We start from the raw sequence: 20,832 nt of genomic DNA on the forward strand, positions 1-20,832 counted from the left end.
CCAACGCAGGGCCTCACCGGAGAGGGACGCCCACAGCCCCAGACGAGCACCCCACCACCACCCAGGAGTTCCGGGCATCCCCCCGCCCCAACCCCAGGTACGAGCCAGGACCCCCCAAGGGAGACCCGCTCCGCACTCCAGGCAACCACCCACCCGGCCCACGGTTGGTCCAGGGAGGAGCAAGGCAGGGGCCCGCCGCCCCCGCCCAGGAGGGGGGAACCCCAGGGAAAAAAGGGGGCCCACAAGGGGTGTTGTAAATATGGCCCGACCAGGCTCGGCCACTGTTGGAAGTTTGGCGGGGCCCAGCGCTCAGGGGCAAGGACCAGGACCCACCCCCCAGGGACACGAACATCCCCGGCTCAGGTGTAATGTGAACCCCCCCACCGTGCGGAGAGAGCACCGCCGGGCCCAGGAAGCCGGCACCCAGGGGACACTGCCGCCTTCGCCAAGGGGCCCGCACCCCCCACCAGGGAAGGGGTAGGAGACAGATGGACCCAGGTCCCACCTTCCTTGCAAAATGTGTGTGCGTGTATGTGTGTTTGAGAGGGTGTGTGTGTGCATGTGTGTGTGTTTATGTTGGAATGTATATATTGAAGGGGGAGGGGTGTGTGTACTAAGGGGGGTGCAGTTAAAATTGGCGAGTAGGGCACTAAGGGGACATCTCCTGATTACTCACAGTGATGTCCCCTCACCCTCCCCACCAAGGGGCCCTAAATGTCTAAGGTGCGGTTAAAATTTGCGGGTAGGGTGCCAGGAGGACATCTGCTGCTTACTGGCAGTGATGTCCAAGCACCCCCCCTACCAAGGACCCTTCATGTCTAAGGTGCAAATAAAACCGAAAGAGGGGGGGCCCACTCCATACGGCAACCATAGGAGGGGGGCCACTGCCAAGTAGCTCCCCCCCAAGGCGCATCGCAGGCTAGACCCCCCACCCCCTCACCCTAATATGAGGTTATATGAGGAAGGGGGTAAGTTGGGGACAGCTGGTAGACTGTCCCCCGGTGGTCTGTGTCTGTGTTTTTTTCCACATACCTGAGATGTTTCTACTGAAGTCTTCTGTCTTCGTCAGAGACGACAATGATGAAGACTCTGACGAAGACGTCAATCGAAACATCTCAGGTATGTAAAAATAACACTACCGGGTCTGATAACAGAAGAAATTAAAAAGTGAGTTAATAACACAGACACTATGAACATTGTTGAACTAAGAACAGTAACAAACTGGCAAAATGTATAACAAAAGTCCTGGTGCAGAAACTCTTGCTCCTTTCTAATTTCGGTGGGTAATGATGCCAAAGAGGTTCAAAGATTTACACGGGTTAACATTAATAAAATCTATCACACAAAAGCTATATTTAGATGGACACTTTTTTATGCTTTTGTTTCAAACCGATTTATCTGTAACAATTTCATATTTGCATTTGGCTTTCAAGGTGGTCAAAGACAAATTTACCTTGCTCCTGCGATTTTCCCCAGTTTGTTTTTTTAGAAAAGGGTAACGTGTTACAGAGAGTAGCAGTCATGTTTAGCTTCTTCCATTTTCTCACTGTGGACATGCTGCACCTAAGACGAAAATGTCAGACCCCTCCATGATTTCTAAGTAGAACTTGCTAAATCACAGGGTGTTCAGATATTTCTTTGTCTCACTGTTGTCCTCTATCATCAAATGCCAGAAGAATAGAACAAAGTATATAAAAGATCAATGAATGGAGATTTTTTACACATCACTGAAAATAGAAAATTATCGATCCAACTTAATTGAATCACTTCAATTGGTAACATTGAATTACTGGTAAGTTTATTCAACCTAATCCAACTCTAATCGATTTAATTTCTTTTGTATAAACAACTCAAATTCATATATTTATCTTACTTAATACATATATTTACTCAACTTAATTTAATGATCAACTAACTTTAATTCTAGTGTTTTTCCAACTTAATTTAATGTTTAAGTCTAACTCACAAATGTCAAAGTCTAGGCCTGGATCTGGCCCGTAGATTATATTGATGTGATTGACACAGCAATGTCTCACACTTAGGAGGCTGAAATTCTGATTTTGCTTTTAGACTACACAATCTTAGTCATCACAAGGTGTATGATCATCATCCTCTACCTCCCTCTCACTCATGGTGCAGAAAGAAATAAACATAAAAGGACAAAATAACTGAGGGCAAAAAACAGTAAAACAGCTAGACATCCAAACACACAGACAAAAACTTAAACCCCAATCTGTCCCGACAGGCAAAGGGAAATGGTATCCCATAATTCCTTGCACTGCCAGATCTCACAGCAGCACCAAACATATATTTCATATATTCTAAGAGCAAAGTTTCAGACAGAATAAACAAACTCCAAGGAATTGTTGTTTTTATAAAACACCCTTTAATAAAAACATTTATGAAAGGGCGCCCTTTCCAAGTACTATGGAAGCTTTTCTGTAGCATAATTAAAAATAAAAGTCAATACCAGAAATGCTTTTTCATTTTCAAAATGAAGCTGCATTTGTTGACTCAAAATGAAAAAGATTTTCAATGAAAAATAACAAAAATCACCCAAATTATCCCTAAAGACATTTTTACGCGCAAATTTACCGCCCAATCTGGCAATACTGCTGGGAGGGCGAAGAGCACGGAAGAACAGTGAGCACTGACGTCATCGCCCCGCCTCCCCCCTGGAAATGCTGACTGATATGGAGTTTTGCTACAGTTTTTGAGGGGTGAATGTGAAAATTAAAGCGAAAATGCAATCCCCTCTTGGCACTTTCTCTTTAAGTTTGTCACAGAATAATCGGTTTTTAAGTAGAAAATGAAAAAAGCATTTTGAAGTATTGATTTTTAATTTTATTTTTGAGTCATTTGATGCAGTTACATTTTGAAAAAGAAAAAGACTTTCTGTTAATCCATTTTAGTGATCAAATTAGACATTTCTAAATTAATTTTGGTACACACTTACCAGAGAACTTTTCTAAAATGACATGTCAAATACCATTTTCTTTATCATTTTAATTAAGTGGCAGAATAAGCAGTGTTGAAGAAGAGAATGAAAAAGCATTTAGAAGGATTTTCTTTTTAATTTTGAGTCAAAAATGCAGCTGAAAATGAAAAAGCATTTCCAGTTTTGATTTTGATTTTTAGTCATGCTACAGAAACGCTTCCATAAAGTACGTCCTTACGTTATGACGCATTGACCTCAACCTAACTGAATTAATTTGAATGAAAGTAAAATAACTATGTCAGATATACGTGTTATTTTTAAGTTGAGTGGTTTTAAAAAAAAGTATTTATCATCTCCAAAGCAAATAAACAAATCAGATCAATGTAAAAAGTTTATCTTTTTTAACTATAGCCTAATACTCTTTTTAGTCTGGTGTGGATGAATTTGACTGGCGTGCACAGACTCTTGACCTGAACCTTAAAAACTAGGCTTTAAAATGGCTTTTCTATGGGTATAAGGGAGTAGGTTAAAGAGGAATAAACGTGTTTGAAAAGAAGATAGACAGAAAATTAAGCTAATGTTCTAATAAATAGAGACACTCTTGAATGACTGAATGACTATTGTTATCAGCAAGTTTATAAATAATCTATTTTTTGTTTTTTTGATGGGCTGCATGGTGGCACAGTGGTTTGTGCTCTTGCCTCACAGCAAGAAGACCTGGCTCAAGTCCTGGCAGGCAGACCTAAACCAAGAATCACCAAGGGCACCAATGCAACTCCCTTGGGGGCCTGTGGGGGGGCTACATGGGAGAGGGGGAGGGTCCACTATCAGCATGGGACCTTGGAGGTTTGTCTGGTTGGGGTCTCCACTGATGCAATTGGCGGTCGCTCCGGCTGTTCGGCTGCCTCAGTCCCGTCAAGGTTTGACCAGAGTTCTCCCAGGGGCGGCACTTGGGGGCGGGGGCCTGGGCTTGCTCCAGGGGGACTTTCTTGGCTTTTCTCTCCTTGTGTGGTGTGGGGGGTTTGGGGCCTGGTGGGTTGGCGCTTCGGGGGATGGGGGCGCCGTCTTCCCTGGGTGCTGCTTTCCTGGGCCCGGCGGTCCTCTCTCCACACAGGAAGAGGGATCCCTGATCTCTCTGGCAAGACCAAGAGCCGGGGATCACATCACATCTGAGCCTGGGGGTGTCCGTGTCCCTGTGGTGTGGGTTCTGGTCCTTGCTCTTGAGCACTGGCATTTTCCAAAATGCTAAATGTATGGGTGAGCCTGGTCGGGCCATGTTTACAACACGCCTTGTGGAACCGCACCTCTCTTGGGCGTCCTCCTCCTGGGCGGGGGTGGCCGGCCCCTGCCTTGCTCTCACCTGGACCAACCGTGGGCTGGGTAGGTGGCTACCTGGAGCCAGGGGCGGGTCTCCCTTGCGTGACTGAATGAAATGTTTCACGTGTGTTGGTCTGATTTTGAGTGTGTGTGAACAGGTCCTGCCCTTTTTTAGATGTCCTGTACTTACTGTAATGATTATAAATATCCAGACACTTGTTGCTTCATGCTGCTTCATGGTTTTACCCCCCTTACATCATCACCCTCCTATCCCCCCCTCTCTAACATCCCTCTCTCTTCTTCCCTCCTTTTCTTTTCCGTCCGGTCCAGCAAAAAATTGTTACAAATATGATTAATATGAATAAAGTTTAGCCTAAATTACAAAAGGAGTTAATTCAAATATACACCTACTGTGTCAGAAGATTCATAATCCCTGTTGTGTGTTGGACAGTAAAATCTGGCTTTCAGCTCTTTTCTGTCTGCTCTGCTGTCGGACAGAACAAGTTAAAAAAAGCAACAAAAAAAACAACAAGCAACAGATAATTAGCCCTTTAACACCAGAGCTTGAGCTCCAATGTTAACATTCTTTTGACTATCGCAAATTCAAGGTGATTGTCAATGACGTGCAGTGAGGATCACAACTGGTGAGGCGCTGATGTCATCAGTCAGCTTTACAAACAGGAACCCCACATGGAAGCTTATTCTCCGTTTAAAGTGTGTTATTTAAAATTGATTTCAACATTTTTCTTCTGTTTATAAACTGTAGCATTGAAAAAAAATCACCATAATTGTTCTTATTGACTTACTTGTACTTCTATATGAAGTCCGTGTGCCGCTCCTTCTGAAGGAACACCTGGATAACCTGTTTGGAGAAGTCTTCCTTTACTTTCTTCAGTGTTAAAAGTCGCCGTCTCCATGGAGACCACTGCCAGAGACGTGTGTCCACTAATTCCTGAGTTTAGACACAAAATCCTCCATTTAGAAAATAATGCTACACAATAGTAAAGAACTGGACGGCTGCACTTGACCAGTTACCACTGATTCTATGATTCTGTAGCCGCGGTGTCACATCTCCGGGATGACCAGTAAGCCAAAAGGTGTGTGCTATTTAGAGGCCAACCAATTTAGTGACAAAGCCATGATGGTGTTCACATCAGAAAGAAGGCCATAACAGTGATCTATATTCTTGAAGATGTACAGTTGATATGGAAAGACCTCTTTAACCCTTGTGCTATCTTAGATGACCCCACCCTTCAATGATCACAAATCATTGAAGAAAAAAAGTTCAGCGCACTGTCTAGTGGGTCTAGATGACCTAACTCCCAATGTTAAAGTGCCTAGGATAGCACAAGGGTTAAAATGTATACTCTATGATCAAATCATTGTAGCCGTTTGCCAAAATCACGAAAGTTCATTTTATTTCTGAATGCTGTTCAATCTTGGATGCTTCCGGTTCCCGGTTGGAGCATGTTCGCGTGTGGCTCACCGCGGCTATACAACAATCTTCAAGTGACTCAAAAGTTGATTTTCTTCGATAAAAGAGAAGCTGACCATGGCCCCCTGAGAAAAACCAAGCAACAGGTGACTACGATGACCTTAAAAGAATGTTTGACGAGATCCAAGCTACGATGCATCCTTTCATGGAGCGAGTGAACGACATTCATGCTAAGCTAACTCCTCTCATGGAGCTAATGGGAGAGTTCCGAAGACTCTGAGCTCAAAACAAGCAACGAGAAAACCGGGTCGACATTCTGGAGAAAAGACTGGACGATGTGGAACAACAAGCAAGGATGAATAATGTCATTCTCACTGGAGTATAGATCAAACCTCAGGCAAAGCTAAATGCAGCTGGAGTTAGCATAGCTAATGCTAATAGCGCTAGCAATGCTAGCAGTTCTTCTGAAACGGAGAGCAGTGGAGAGTCTCTGGAACACCAAGTGGAATCATTTCTCACGTCTAAAGGGATTTCCCTGGATCTCAATACCATGGAGACCTGCCACTCGCTCCCCAGGAGAAAGGAGACGGATAAACCTCATCAGGTTTGTGAATCAAATCTGTTTATCTGAGCGACCATCTGACCAGAAGGAATGCAGAAATCTCCAAACATGCCAGGTTTCTCAGGAAGCAAAAGCAGATTGAGAACATTTGGGTTAAAGGCTGCAGGATTAATGTCAAACCACTTGGTCCACCGGACCGTCCAAGGTTCTGGTTGTGAACACCATGAAGGACTTGAAGAAGTGTTTGATCACGGACGTCTGAAACAACATGCAGTAATAAATCAAAGAGTCAAAGGTAATTTCAAGAAATGTGACGCCTGGATACAAAACTTTCTCCAAAAGTCTGATTTTCAGCAAAGTTCTGACCTGCAGACAACTTGACCTCAACTTTCAGCGCCGCTGATATCAGCTGAAGAAGGAAAAGGACCTTAATCTAATGTCTGAATACATAACAGTGAAGAGAACTAGAAACTCTGTTTAAAACCAGAACAGCTGGTAATCAGCAGAAGAAGGAATACCAACCTTGGTCATTCGACAGATTATGGAGCCTTTTTCTCATTTTATTTTATATTATTTTATTTCACAGCACTACCTTCTAATAAAAAAAAAATTAAAAAATTAAAAAGAACACAAAGATACAAAAAATGCTTAATCGATTATTGAAGACAGTTAAAATGATTGATTTCTAAGTATATTACTTCACTAGCTCCAAAAATTGATTCAGGATTTTTCCTAATGAAACATAATTTGCACATATTTTCACTTTTGATTCTTGATCAATTTTTGTTACGAAGATTTTTGAAAAATGGCTGCACTTTAGCGCAGTGGGCCTTCTTGCCTCACAGCAAGCCGGGACAAAAAGAACATTATACCGTCCAGCCCTAAATCCTGTAATAAAATGGTTACAGTAGAACAGGGGTGGGATTATGGAAGTTTGCTTCATTCTACTTCCCTTCAAGCAATATTTAAATTTATGTCTAATTATCCTAAGTTTGATACGTTATCGTATGTATAACTGATGATTGTAATGTTTTTGTGTATTATTCTTACTTGATTGATTGAAATACACCATTTCAAATCAAATCAAATCAAATCAAATCAAATCAATCTTGACAGAAAAAAACAGAGGAGTAAAATTTCATCCTCTCCTGCATCTTCTCCTGGCTCATCCTCTGGGGCAACAATGTCGCCAGCACACAAGCAGATGTTGTGGAGGACAGCACAAGCTGTAACAACCTGTAATATACAAATATATTACAAAGAAATCAGAAAAGCCAATGTGTTCTCTTACATGAAGTCTGCAGCTCCAGGGCTTGAAGTAAGATGGCTCTGAATCTTGTCTTCATCATTCAAAAAAGCCAGCTCTATAGTCAAGCATGCCCTAGAATGATGGCTGTTGGACTGCCACACCTTCATTAACCCAGAAGTGGGGAGTGATGAGGGGCAGTGGGCTGTGGAGGCATGGGTAACCATCAACTGCAATGAGAAAGTGAACTGGAGGAGTATAGACTGACTGCCTATGAAGTGGACCATGGCAGAGCCCCTGGAGTCGTGCACCAGCCCAGGCCAACCCACACAGGTGTAAATGAAGCAGCCCGATGGTCCCAAACAGCCTGCAGGAGGATGGAGGGGAACCGTTTTCTGTTTCTGTAGCAGTGACCATCAGGGCTGTTGGATGCTTGATCTGGATGTGGCAGCCAGCACCTGCAGCTTTGAAGACGGCTCTGAGCCGGGCCAGCCGTGCAGATCCACGGGACACGACCTCCAGGTTTCCAGAAGGTGAATGACCTTGTGGCGAGTGGACACCACATCCTCTGTGACTCTGTGGACGATGCAGTGGACCGTGGAACGAGGCATCCCAAAGACTCTGAACACCACCCAACAGTATACGATGCTGCACTTGCCAACCAGAAAAAAAAACACAGCGTCTCTCTTACTGTATCCCACCCATGTCACTGATCCTGGTCAAGGAGGTTGAGGACTGCTAGAGACCCCCTGGTTAAGCAGAAGTCTGGGCTCTGGTTAAAAAATGGTCCAGGATTGGGAGACTCAGATTAATCCTGCAGTACAGTAGTTTAGTCTGGTTAAAGAGGAATTCGAAAGAAATACATTTTAGTATAAAGGTGTGATTTTATTTTTTATGAGACTTAAAAACAATTTTATACCTAGGAGAATATGATAATACCCAACACTTCAATGCTACTCTAACTGAATTCAAATAAGAGAAGGGTAAACATTTTTCAAATCTATTTTTGCACTAAAAGAGGTCAGAAGATAAAGTGAAGACTTGACATTATTTGTAGTCTGATTTTTAAAATTACTTTATCATAAGTGCAGGTTTATATACTCAGAACAGTGTAAGTACTTTTACTCAGTTACATATGCTACAGTAACTTGTGAGAAAGAAAAACTGCAATACATCTGTTATAACAGATGGACAACTTCTCATAAAATTAATAAACAGATCAAAAAACTTTTCTCTGTTTGGGACAAAGTCGTCACAGTTGCTACGCGACAGGATATTTTCCAATGTAGCTGCGGTAATTATCTAAAGGCAAGACCATCCACATTCACAGCCGCTAACATCCTGTCTACCTGCTTAACAAAGGACACAGCCAACGTCGACCAGGCGCGGTACATCCTCAGTAGGATGCATCCCTCGAATTTGAGCACAGCTTACAGTAGACCTTACAGTGCATGTCAGAGCAAATGACAATCAGGAGGTTGATGGAACCGCCCAAGGAGCTCAAGGACAAAATTGTGGCGAGGCACAGATCTGCCCATAGTTACAAAACAATTTTTGCAGATTTCAAGGTTCCTGAGAACACTGTAGCCCCTATAATCCTTTAATGGAAGACGTTTGGGACGACCAGAACTCTTGGTCCAGCCAAACTGAGCAATCTTGGTGAGAGTAGAACAAAAGAACCCAGAGAGAACTGTGACTGAGCTTCACAGATGCAGTAGGGAGGTGAGAGAAAGTTTTTTAAAAAAATGCCTGACTAAACTAGCACCTCATCTGCTTTTTAAATTTGTTAGTAAATTAGAAACCTTTTGAACAACAAAAGCAGCTACAAGTGGAGACTGTAAAGTCCTATATTAAATTTCAGGTCAATATTTCAGTTCAGTTTATTTTTAAAATACCAATTCACAGATGAAGTCATCTCAAGACTTTGCAAAAACCCAAACAGAGCAACAAAAAAAGCCTTTATTAAGACCCCTTTGAATAAAGTCCTAGAAACAGTTTTAGTCCAAAGTAAATCATTAGGATTCAGCCGTTGTTGATTTTCTTTATTGGCGTTCATATTCTTCGCTGTGAAACGTTTTCTGTTTAGTGACCTGGTACAAGCAGAGCTGAAGGGGGAGGTTTTTGGATCTGTGGAGGGGCAGGTGGGGGGGGGGGCATGGTGACCTCCACCTTGTTTAGGGTGAATATGGAGGGAAAGGACCATCCGCTGTGGGGCAAGATCCTATAAATATAGGAAGCGAGACTGCATATGCAGACCACTAGAGATCAGGCCAAAGAGTCTTTTACATCTGAGATCCACAGCATTTACTTTTACAGAAAAATACATTTACTGAAAAAATGGTAATTGTCTTCATGTTTGATTAGTTTGACCTAAACAGAGTTCTGCCTCTCAGCTTTTCATCTTTTTGAGCTCTCAGCCAGAAATTGATTAGTGCTGTTTACCTCTGCGCTTGTTGAAGCCTCTGAAGCCCAAGTGCTGCCTCTGTTAGTGGCTTCCTCAGATCGTCTGTAGGCCTCACTCCTCTGGGAATTTTACAACTGAAATGAATCATCTCCTTTATGGGGAATTTTACAGCCTTTTCAAACAGCCCCTTTTTTCCAGCTGGAACGTCTGGCTGGATGCTGAATGAAGAGTTGATGCAGAGAAATCAGTGAACTGGGTCCCCATCTGCATGAAAGGCCTAGCGGCCTTCAGTTTAAACTTCTGCTTTGCTGTCAGAATTCTTGCAGAGAATCTGTCTGGGGGGGGGGCACCTGCTGGGCTGGACGGCTGCTCTGTCTGCTGTGGCTCTGGGGGGGTTGCTGGGCAACCTGCTCTCACTGAAGCAACACGGTTAATGTTTTCTTTATTTGTTGGATGCGTGATCCCATGTTTTCTGCCTGTTTGCACGGGGAGGGGGCCGGTTGGAGTGATGTGTGGCAGGAAGTCTTCCATAAATACTGTCACTTTGTGCAGATATGATTAGGACTTGTAAACAGTAGTGTGGATGCTGCGTGATGGTGTGTGCATGTGTGTATGCGCATCAACACAGGCGGCTAAAACTCAATTCACATCTATTATTTTATTAACGCACTCGAAGAGTAACAAACAACCACGATTGTGAGAAAAAACATCTCCATGACAAGAGGCACTCAGCTGCAATCTGTGTTCACGTTCACGACAAAAACATTCTTGCAGTGCTTCTTTAAGGTCCTGGTCCTGAAACCTCACATTTGCTTTGACTGGAGGATCTCCCAGAATCCCCAGGTGTAGCTTGGCAGTGTGATCAAGACTTTGTTCTCTTGGTGCAGTGGCCTGCAGGCCCCCGAACACGCTCAACACGCATCTTAAGGCTCACTTTTGTCACCGGTGATGAGTTAGTTCCATAACGTTCATAGTGTCTGTGTTATTAACTAACTTCTTAGGTTCTTCTGTTATCAGACACGGTTGTGTTCTTTTCACATACCTGACATGTTTTGACGGACGTCTGACATCCGTCAAAACATGTCAGGTATGTGATGAGCTTTTATGAACAAAAAATATTGATTATTTATTTACATTTACACTTCTTTCTCTTTCTGCTTTTCCCATCAGGGGTCGCCACAGCGAATCATCCTTTTCCACCTCACTCTATCATGGACATCTTCTACCCTAACATTAGCCAACTTCATGTCCTCTGTTAAGACATCCATATATCTCCTCTTTGGCCGTCCTCTTGCCCTCCTGCCAGGCAGCTCCATCTCCAACATCCTTCTACCAATATATCCACTATCCCTCCTCTTAACATGTCCAAACCATCTCAGTCTGGCTTCTCTGACTTTGTCGCTAACACAGGCAACATGAGCCGTCCCTCTGATGTACTCGTTCCTTATCCTGTCTAACCTGGTCACTCCCAAGGAGAACCTCAACATCTTCATCTCCGCTACCTCCAAATCAGCCTCTTGTCTCTGTCTCACTGCTACCGTCTCTAACCCATAGAGCAGAGCTGGTCTCACCACTGTCTTGTACACCTTTCCTTTGAGTCTTGCTGACACTCTTCTGTCACACAACACTCCTGACACTTTCCTCCACCCACTCCAACCTGCCTGCACTCGCCTCTTCACCTCTTTTTCACACTCCCCATCACACTGAACTGTTGACCCCAAGTACTTAAACTCCTGCACCTTCTTCACCTCAGCCCCCTGTAACCTAACGCTTCTACCTTGATCCCTCTCGTTCAGACACATGTATTCTGTCTTACTACGACTGACCTTCATGCCTCTTCTTTCCAGAGCAAACCTCCACCTCTCTAGCTGTTCCTCCACCTGCTCTCTACTCTCACTGCAAATTACAATGTCATCCGCAAACATCATTGTCCAGGGAGATTCCTGTCTTACCTCGTCTGTCAGCCTGTCCATCAGCATAGCAAACAAAAAAGGACTCAAAGCTGATCCTTGGTGTAGTCCCACCTCCACCTTGAACTCCTCTGTCTGACCTACAGCACATCTCACCACCGTCATACTTCTCTCATACATGTCCTGAACTACTCTGACATACTTCTCTGCCACTCCAGACGACCTCATACAGTCCCACAGCTCCTCCCTCGGCACCCTGTCATACGCCTTCTCTAAATCTACGAACACACAATGCAGCTCCTTCTGACCTTCTCTGTACTTTTCCATCAACATTCTCAAAGCAAAAATGGCATCAGTGGTGCTCTTACGGGGCATGAAACCATACTGCTGCTCACAAATCTCCACCTTCTTCCTAAGCCTGGCTTCCACTACTCTTTCCCACAGCTTCATTGTGTGGCTCATCAACTTTATTCCTCTATAGTTGCTGCAGTTCTGCGTGTCACCCTTGTTCTTAAAGATCGGGACCAGAACGCTTCTCCTCCATTCCTCAGGCATCTTCTCACTCTCTACAATCCTATTGAACAAACTCGTTAGAAATTCCACTGCTGTCTCTCCTAAGCACTTCCATACCTCCACAGGTACGTCATCAGGACCAACGGCCTTTCCGCTCTTCATCCTTTTCAGAGCCTTCCTAACCTCATCCTTTCCAATCTCTGCTACTTCCTGCTCCACAACAACCACATCTTCCTCCCTTCTTTCCCTGTCATTTTCCTCGTTCATCAGCTCCTCAAAATACTCCTTCCATCTTTTCTGTACACTCTCCTGGGTTGTTAGCACCTTTCCATCTCTGTCCTTTATCACCCTTACCTGTTGCACGTCCTTCCCATCTCTGTCTCTCTGTCTGGCTAGCCTGAACAAGTCCTTTTCTCCTTCCTTTGTGTCTAACCTGTCATATAGCTCATCGTAAGCTTTCTGTTTGGCCTTTGCCACCTCTCTTTTCACTCTACGCTGCGCTTCCTTGTACTCCTGTCTACCTTCCTCAGTCCTTTCTACATCCCACTTCCTTTTAGCCAACCTCTTCCTCTGGACGCATTCCTGTACTTCCTCATTCCACCACCAAGTCTCTTTACCATCTTTCCTCTTTCCAGATGACACACCTAGCACCTTCCTACCTGTTTCCCTGATAATTTCTGCTGTAGTTTCCCAGTCATCTGGAAGCTCATCCTGACCACCCAGGACCTGTCTCAACTTCTGCCTAAATTCCTCACAAGTTTCTTCATTCTGTAGCTTCCACCACTTGGTCTTCTTTTCTGTTTTCCCTCTCTTCTTCTTCCTGACCTCCAGAGTCATCTTACACACCACCATGCGGTGCTGTCTGGCTACACTCTCTCCTACCACCACTTTGCAGTCATTAACCTCTCTCAAATGACCTCGTCTACATAGGATGTAGTCCACCTGAGTACTCCTACCTCCACTTCTGTATGTCACTCTATGTTCCTCTCTCTTCTGGAAGTAAGTGTTGACTACAGCCATTTCCATCCTCTTCGCAAAGTCCACCACCATCTGTCCCTCCAGATTCCTTTCCTTCACACCAAACCTGCCCATCACCTCCTCATCACCTCTGTTGCCTTCACCAACATGCCCATTAAAGTCTGCTCCAGTTTATTCCAGTGGACACATTTGTGTTCATTTTTTCCACTTAGTTAATATAAAATGTTTTTTTTAACCTGTCAATCTTTTTTTTGCATTGGTAATACATTCATGCTATTTATGCTTTTGTAAAAATGTTCCTTTAAATACAGAAAATTGTAAAGGTGAAATATCATGTTAACCCTTGTGCTATCTTAGATGACCCCCCCTTCCATTGAGGTGTTCTCCCTACCATGACAAAGGTGGATAAAGGTGGAAAGATTTCATGTAATCCATGGACACCAGTGAAGATCACAAATCATTGAAGAAAAAAGGTTCAGAGCACTGTCTAGTGCAGGAGTGTCAAACTCATTTTTACTGAGGGCCACATCAGCATAGTGTCTGTCCTCAAAGGGCCAGATATAAGTAATACATGTAAGTAAATGTAATGAAAAATAAATGTAACTACTCCTTAATGTTAAATAACTTATTATTTATTATAACTTTTTAAAGTGTCAATTACAGTTGCATAGAAAACACCAGTTTGCTTGTTACTCTAACATAAATCCTTTTACATTAGATTCTGTCAGGTTAAGTTATGTGGACAGTGTTTAAGTCCTAATGTTTAGTTGCCCAATCCAATATTTCAAGTCAGATTCCCCCTAGATATGAATAAATACACACAAATTTTATTTTAAGAAATTAAAAACTTTTACACTCTCGCAGGTAGAGCTGTAACGATTTTTTTTATCACCGCGGTGATGAACCACCAGGGAGCGCGGTGTCGCGGTTAACCGCAGCCCCACCCCCAAATCACAAAATCCCCCGGCGGCCGCATCAGAAATAGATACAATTCCAACGCAGTATTCTTTATTAACAAATAACAGTAACAACTAACTACTACCTATCTAACTAATGAAGTAACTATGTAGGTGTTGTAGATTAACTGTGACTGTGTGAGCGCGCTGCGTCGTGTGTAGGACTGGGAGGAAGGTGCGCACACGTGTGTTGGGGGTGCGTGTTGATTCTTCTGCAGTGGACCGCTCTCTAGCTGCAGGTGAGCCTTCACCTGTGCTCTCTGGTACAGACATCTTCTCAGACTATTGTATATTACCCAGTAATAAACAGACTGCAGACACTTTGTCACCTTTCTGGTAGCCATGAAGCCTGACACCCATGAAGAACGCGGGGCAGGAGGCTCCGCCTTTTTTATGCAGACACGTAACTTTGCGCGGCACAAAATAGTTCCCAAACAAAACATGTAGTGATATTCATGGAAATCTAACAGTAGCGCTCATGTTTGGTGTTACAGAGTGAAGGAGAACAGTAATATCCCCCCCAACACAAAATCCTCCGGCGGGCGGCCGTGTCGAGCACTTAAGAACGCACGCAGCTTGTAATGGAATACAATGGAAATGAATAATTAGAACGCCGTAAATTTGTTGTATTTCCTTGCGAGACGGAAACTTCGGTTGTAGAATGAGGATGTGTGCTTCTGACAGCGCACGCCTGTGTGTGTAAAGGGAGCCGCGTGCTGCGGAGGAATTGAGAGGGCGCGACGACAGACAGTGAGAGGCGCGGTGGGAGAGAAGGAGAGAACAGTCTGAAAGAAGACAAGTCTGAACACAGGACTAGCAGAACAAGTAAATTATCAGCAAAGATGAACGTGTTTAATGTGTTTATTATAGTTCAATCACGCACCATATGCTGAACTTTTAACAAAAAAACTAAAACAAAAAAAAAGGGCGGTTATGCGGTGATGAGGTCATCGTCACAGCCCTACTCGAGGGCCACATAAAATGACATGGCGGCCCACATTTTGCCCGCGGGCCTTGAGTTTGACACATGTGGTCTAGTGGGTCTAGATGAACCAACTCCAAATGTTAAAGTGCCTAGGATAGCACAAAGGTTACGAAACAATCACTCACACACACACACACACTTACGCTCACACAGCTTTTCTGGTCCTGCCAGCGTCTTTTTAAACCGTCGGATGACGGGATGTTTCCAGGATGTTTCACCTGATGGTCTGCAGGACCAGACAGACGTTCTCATCGTGTTTCCGTCTTTTGTTTTCAGAATAAAGGTGGGGGATGTAAAAGGAGAGACTTTGAGAGCATGGCTGTGCTGTTCCAGCTCCAGAAGAAATGCAGCACATTTATTACCCCGTACTGAGCCTGCTGATGGAAATGGCATGCTGCAGGGGGCAAAGAGGAGGAGCAGCAGGAGGAGGATCAGTAGTGACCACACATCGGCCACATAGATAGCAAACTCACATTGATGCGATTTAAATGGCATTTGTCTCTTTTTTAGCTCTAATATTTAGGAAAACTTCATTGGTCATTGTGCTTCCTCTGAAGTTCCTGGGGTTCATTCACTTACGTCACAATTTTAACATAAAGAATTGAGAAGTCTCATTTAGAAACACTTGATGTGATGAAATCAGCTACTGAGTTTAGTGCAGAGTTTTTGAAAAACAGTTGCAGCTCACTGTTCTAACCCATAGGAACTGGGTTGTCAAAAGATGAATACTCATTCTTTGTTTTTCTTTTTTCATTTCTGGGATGACATAGATGCTGCCAGGGAGAATAATAAAACGACCTATAATATATGTATGAATGAGGATTATGGTGCGTTTACTAGGATAAGAATGAAGACACCATTAACGCTAGAACTGTGGGCCTTTTTGCATCCAGAGAAAATCGAATGTTGGAATTTGTTTTGAAGGCCAAATTGTCATCAGACTTGGTCAGTGTTGGACGACGTTCCCTTGGTGTTTGGAATATTTTTTGGTCTATTCTCTCAAATTGAGCTAGCCCCAAGGTCAGCGATACACTTACATTTTTTTTATTATATTGGAATAGACCAGCACCCAGCTGGACTTTCTGGAAAGGTTTAAAGCCTATGAACTAAAAATGTTCATGTGGTCGTTTTGAAGACGGCTGAAAGGAGACTGCTCTTCAAATACATGTTAATGTGTTTTCTAAATTCTGTTAGCATTTTTTATTGTAAGTTGATTTTTGATTTGATTTGATTTGAAATGGTTTATTTCAAGCAATCAAAATAGAAATAATACACAAAAACAATATAATCATCAGTTATACATTCATATAGTAACTAATCAAACTTAGGATAATTATACATATTAATAAATATTGCTTGAAAGGGAGTGGAAAGAAGCGAACTTATATAATCCCACCCCATTATACTATAACCATTTTATTACATGATTTATCAATATCCGGTTCCTAGTTTTTATCAGACAGAATTAACAATCATAAGGTATCAATAAAGCACATGACAAAGATGAATTACTTAAGTACTACGTCAAAAATAACTATTTTAGAAATCAACATGGCAAATGCAGCATCTGAAATATATGCAAATTATGTTGCTTTTAAAAGTCATTCATATGCTTTAAAACATAATACTATATCAGTAAAATAGACACAACACTGTTTCAGGAATTTTCATAGCAAAATTTCATCAAGTATCAAAAGTTAAAAACATGTGCAAAATTATGCTACATTAGGAAAGATTTTTGAATCAATTTATCAATTTTAGGAGAAAGTGAAGTAATATCATCAAAAGTCAATCAATTTAACAATTTTCAAAAGTGATTAATCATTTGTTTTACTCTTTTTATATATTTTTTTTATTATTTTTATTTTTTTTATTTTATTTTTTTATATAATAAAGTAATGCTGTAGGGGAAAAATAAAAAGGGTCCATAACTGTCGATTGTCCAAGGTTGGCATTTCTTCTTTTACTGATAACAGCTGATCTCCTGGGTTCAAAACAGAGTTTCTAGTTCTCTTCGATGTTATCTCTGCAGACATTAGATTCAGATCCATATCCTTCTTCAGCTGATATCAGCTGCGGTGAAAGTTGAGGTCAAGTTGTCTGCAGGTCAGAACTCTGCTGTTATTCAGGTTACGTCAGACATACGGAGAAAGTGATGAATCCACGTGTCATATTTCTTGAAATTATTTGGCTCTTTGGTTTATTACTCCATGTTGTTTCAGACGACCGTGATCAAACACTTCTCAAAGTCTTTCATGGTGTTCACGACCAGAACCTTGGCCCGGTCCTCTGGACCGAGTGGTTTGACGTAAATCCTGCAGCCTTTAACCCAAGTGTTCTCAATCTGCTTACGCTTCCTGAGAAGCCGTGCATGTTTTGAGATTTCAGCATTCCTTCTGGTCAGATGGTCGTTCAGATAAGCAGCCGAACCTTTCAGGTGTTTCCTTTGGGTCATCAGAGCTAGCTTGTGTTTGTGATTCACAAACCTGATGAGGATCGCTGGTTCATCCGTCTCCTTTCTCCTGGGGAGCAGGTGGCAGGTCTCGATGGTATTGAGATCCAGGGAAATCCCTTTAGATGTGAGAAATGAATGTATTTGCTGTTCCAGCGACGCTGCACCAATCTCCGTATTAGAACTGCTAGCTACGCTAGGGCTAGCATTAGCAGTGCTACCTCCTGCTGCATTCAGCTTCGCTCGAGGCTTGATTGGTACTCCAGTGAGAATGACATTATTCATCCATACTTGCTGTTCCACATCGTCCATGCAAATAAAAGGGTTTGTGGTGAAAAACATAATTTAACCACTATTAACAGATTCGATAAAGAATTATTTTTAAAAATCCTTTCCAACAAAAAGCTGACAACCGTATATCTTCCATAAGCAGCCCTTGCGTTTTTTCCATCACACACAGAAAGGTGGCAGTTGACGGGTTAATTTTACAGTGAAATTTGGTCAAGAAATCCAGATACCAGCAGGTGAACAATGCAGGATTTATTAAAATGATGAGAAAAAATTTTTATGTTGTGATTAGCATTGTCTGTGAACGTTTCTTTTTTCTTCGACGCATCAATCTCCGTATCAAGAATCTTCTTCACTTTCATGCAGATCATTTTCCTTGAGACACGCCCACTTTTCCATCTTTGCTTAATAATCCATTTAAGACCAGTTCTTCTAATTCTAATTCTCCACCAGGAAGAAATAATTAGACAAAATACTAGCAGAATTCAAAAAGATTTTAATAAATTGGCTTTTTTGGTCTTCTTTTATTAAATAAATATGCATTGTTACTTTATTTTAATAAACACATTTATCGTGGTTTAAGGAATAACACAAATAATTTACAATAGTCGTCTTAAACATCTCTGTTTGTTCCACTGTTGTACAAAAGCTGAACTTTTGTTTTCTGTGCATCATTTACAATTTTATAAAGAGTTTGCCTAAAAAACAACTTTACATGTTTTCCTCTTTCAGAATGCAGCCATGTGATTGGAGGAAAGGACTAACCTCATCCAGGAGATTTAAAGAAAAAAAGGAGAAGGTAGTTTTTCCTAAATTACTATTAATTTGAAGTAGAACTGTAATGTGATTTTTCTATGAATGTATATGGCATATTAACTGTACTAGCATTCTGAAGATTATTTTTATCATGTCTCAGGAGAAAAAAAAATGGAGTTGATGGAGTGCCAGCAATGTCTTATGCCGTATATATATTTAATACATTAATTAATTAATTTATTTATTTTGAAGTGACTAGTACAAAAGGCGGTTACTGGTTAAGGTTATGGTATGGTATCCAGACAATGCAGCAATGAGCATCTTCAACATGAATTTCCATCTTTTTTTTCCCTTAGTCTCACGTAAATCCGTCCAAATAACATCAGTCTTATTTACTTGTTTATTTTAAATTTTTTTATTTTTATTTTTTTTTATTTACCAAGGCTGTGTCCCACCAAGGTGGGGTAGCCTAGACAAGGCACACAAAAAATTTAAAATTGTATAAATGTCAAATTTTCTTTGTCATTAAAAGGATAAAGGATAGATGATGGATGGATGTCCAAGTTTAATTATTCATGGTGTTTGATATTGATGGTTAAATCCTTTTGTGCTGTGTGTTGAAAATCTATGTAATATTGTAATTATTCATAAAGGATTACTGACACTAATCATATCAAAAACAGTCGTCCTGTTAGAACTGTAGCCCATCGTCTTCTATCCCTGTATGATGGACCCTTCTCTACTTTCATGCAGGGGGAAGTCATGGCCTGGATTCCAAAAAGAGACCAAAGATGCCTTACCCACACATGTTAATGGTTTTATTATTTACAATAATAAATAATAAAATAATAAATATTAGTGTTCACAATATTATGATTATTATTTACAAACAGTGTTTCTAAACTCGATGGGTTAATGTTTTAAAATCACATTTGAATGGACGCTATGACAGAATACACGGGTCTCTAGAAATGTTATTTACAGTAAATATTAAACCTCAATCGATCTTAGTTTACCACAGGAAAAAGAGAAACTGGCGTCACGTGACCCACATCAGTCCACAGATATGAATGGAAAGATCAAACTCTTTCAGATCTTTTCGAGGAAACGTTGAAGGAAACAAAGTAGACTGCGTGTCTGCGACGAACGCATGTTATGAACATAAAGGGTACATGTGCTGCTAGAAATGTTACCAAAAAAGAAACAGTAGTCTGCAGTCTATCGTATTTTAGGGCATTTTTCATGGAAAAAAGAGAAACATCTTAGTCACATGACCCCCGCACACGTCTGCAGGTATGAATGGAAAAGAAAATGTTACTATTCTACGATTTCAGAGCCTTTTTGAAAAAAAGTCCAACGAAACAAACAAACTACAAACTGTATGTCCAGAATGAATGCATATTTTAAAAGTAAACGGTGTATTTCTTACTAGAAATTTATTCAAAATAAAGATTAGTACACAAAATATCTTGGATATTTAAATATGGAATTGACTTATTAAGTTGTAAAATTGTTTCAAAATGAAATAAATCTGTTAAATCAATTTTGTAAAATACCATTTGGATTGAGATATGGGAGGGTTTATCATTGCAGCTGATGGAATATGTTTGAGTTGTAGCTCTGCTAGATGGATTTCAAGATTTCAAAGGTTTTCTTGGAAGGTTGTCCGGTCAGATTACATTTACTTACATGTATAAGTTATATCTGACCCTCTGAGGACAACCACTATGCTGATGTGGCCCTCAGTTAAAATGAGTTTGACCCCCCCCCCAGACCTAAAGAGCGGAAACTCAAAATGTTCTCAAAAAATGTTCTGTGATATGTTATCCAAACTAGAAAGTTAAGCACAACTTGTAGACTTTTTAACCGAGAAAAGGTTGCATGTCAAGCATTCCACTTCTGCATGTGAGGGTGTTGGGAAAGGCGGTGGGATGAGCTGCAATCCTGGATGGGTCCATGATTTCTTTCACCGTTCTTAAAAAGTCTACTGAAGACTTGAAGTCTGGCCTGCAGCTTGGCTCTGAAGAAGGGGGGGTCCTGTTAGGTTCTTGTCGGTCAGTCTAGTGGACCCTCAGCCTCCACCTGGACGTTC

The sequence above is a fragment of the Oryzias latipes genome, chromosome 20 (genome assembly GCF_002234675.1).
Source record: "Oryzias latipes chromosome 20, ASM223467v1".
Classification (NCBI taxonomy): Eukaryota; Metazoa; Chordata; class Actinopteri; order Beloniformes; family Adrianichthyidae; genus Oryzias; species Oryzias latipes.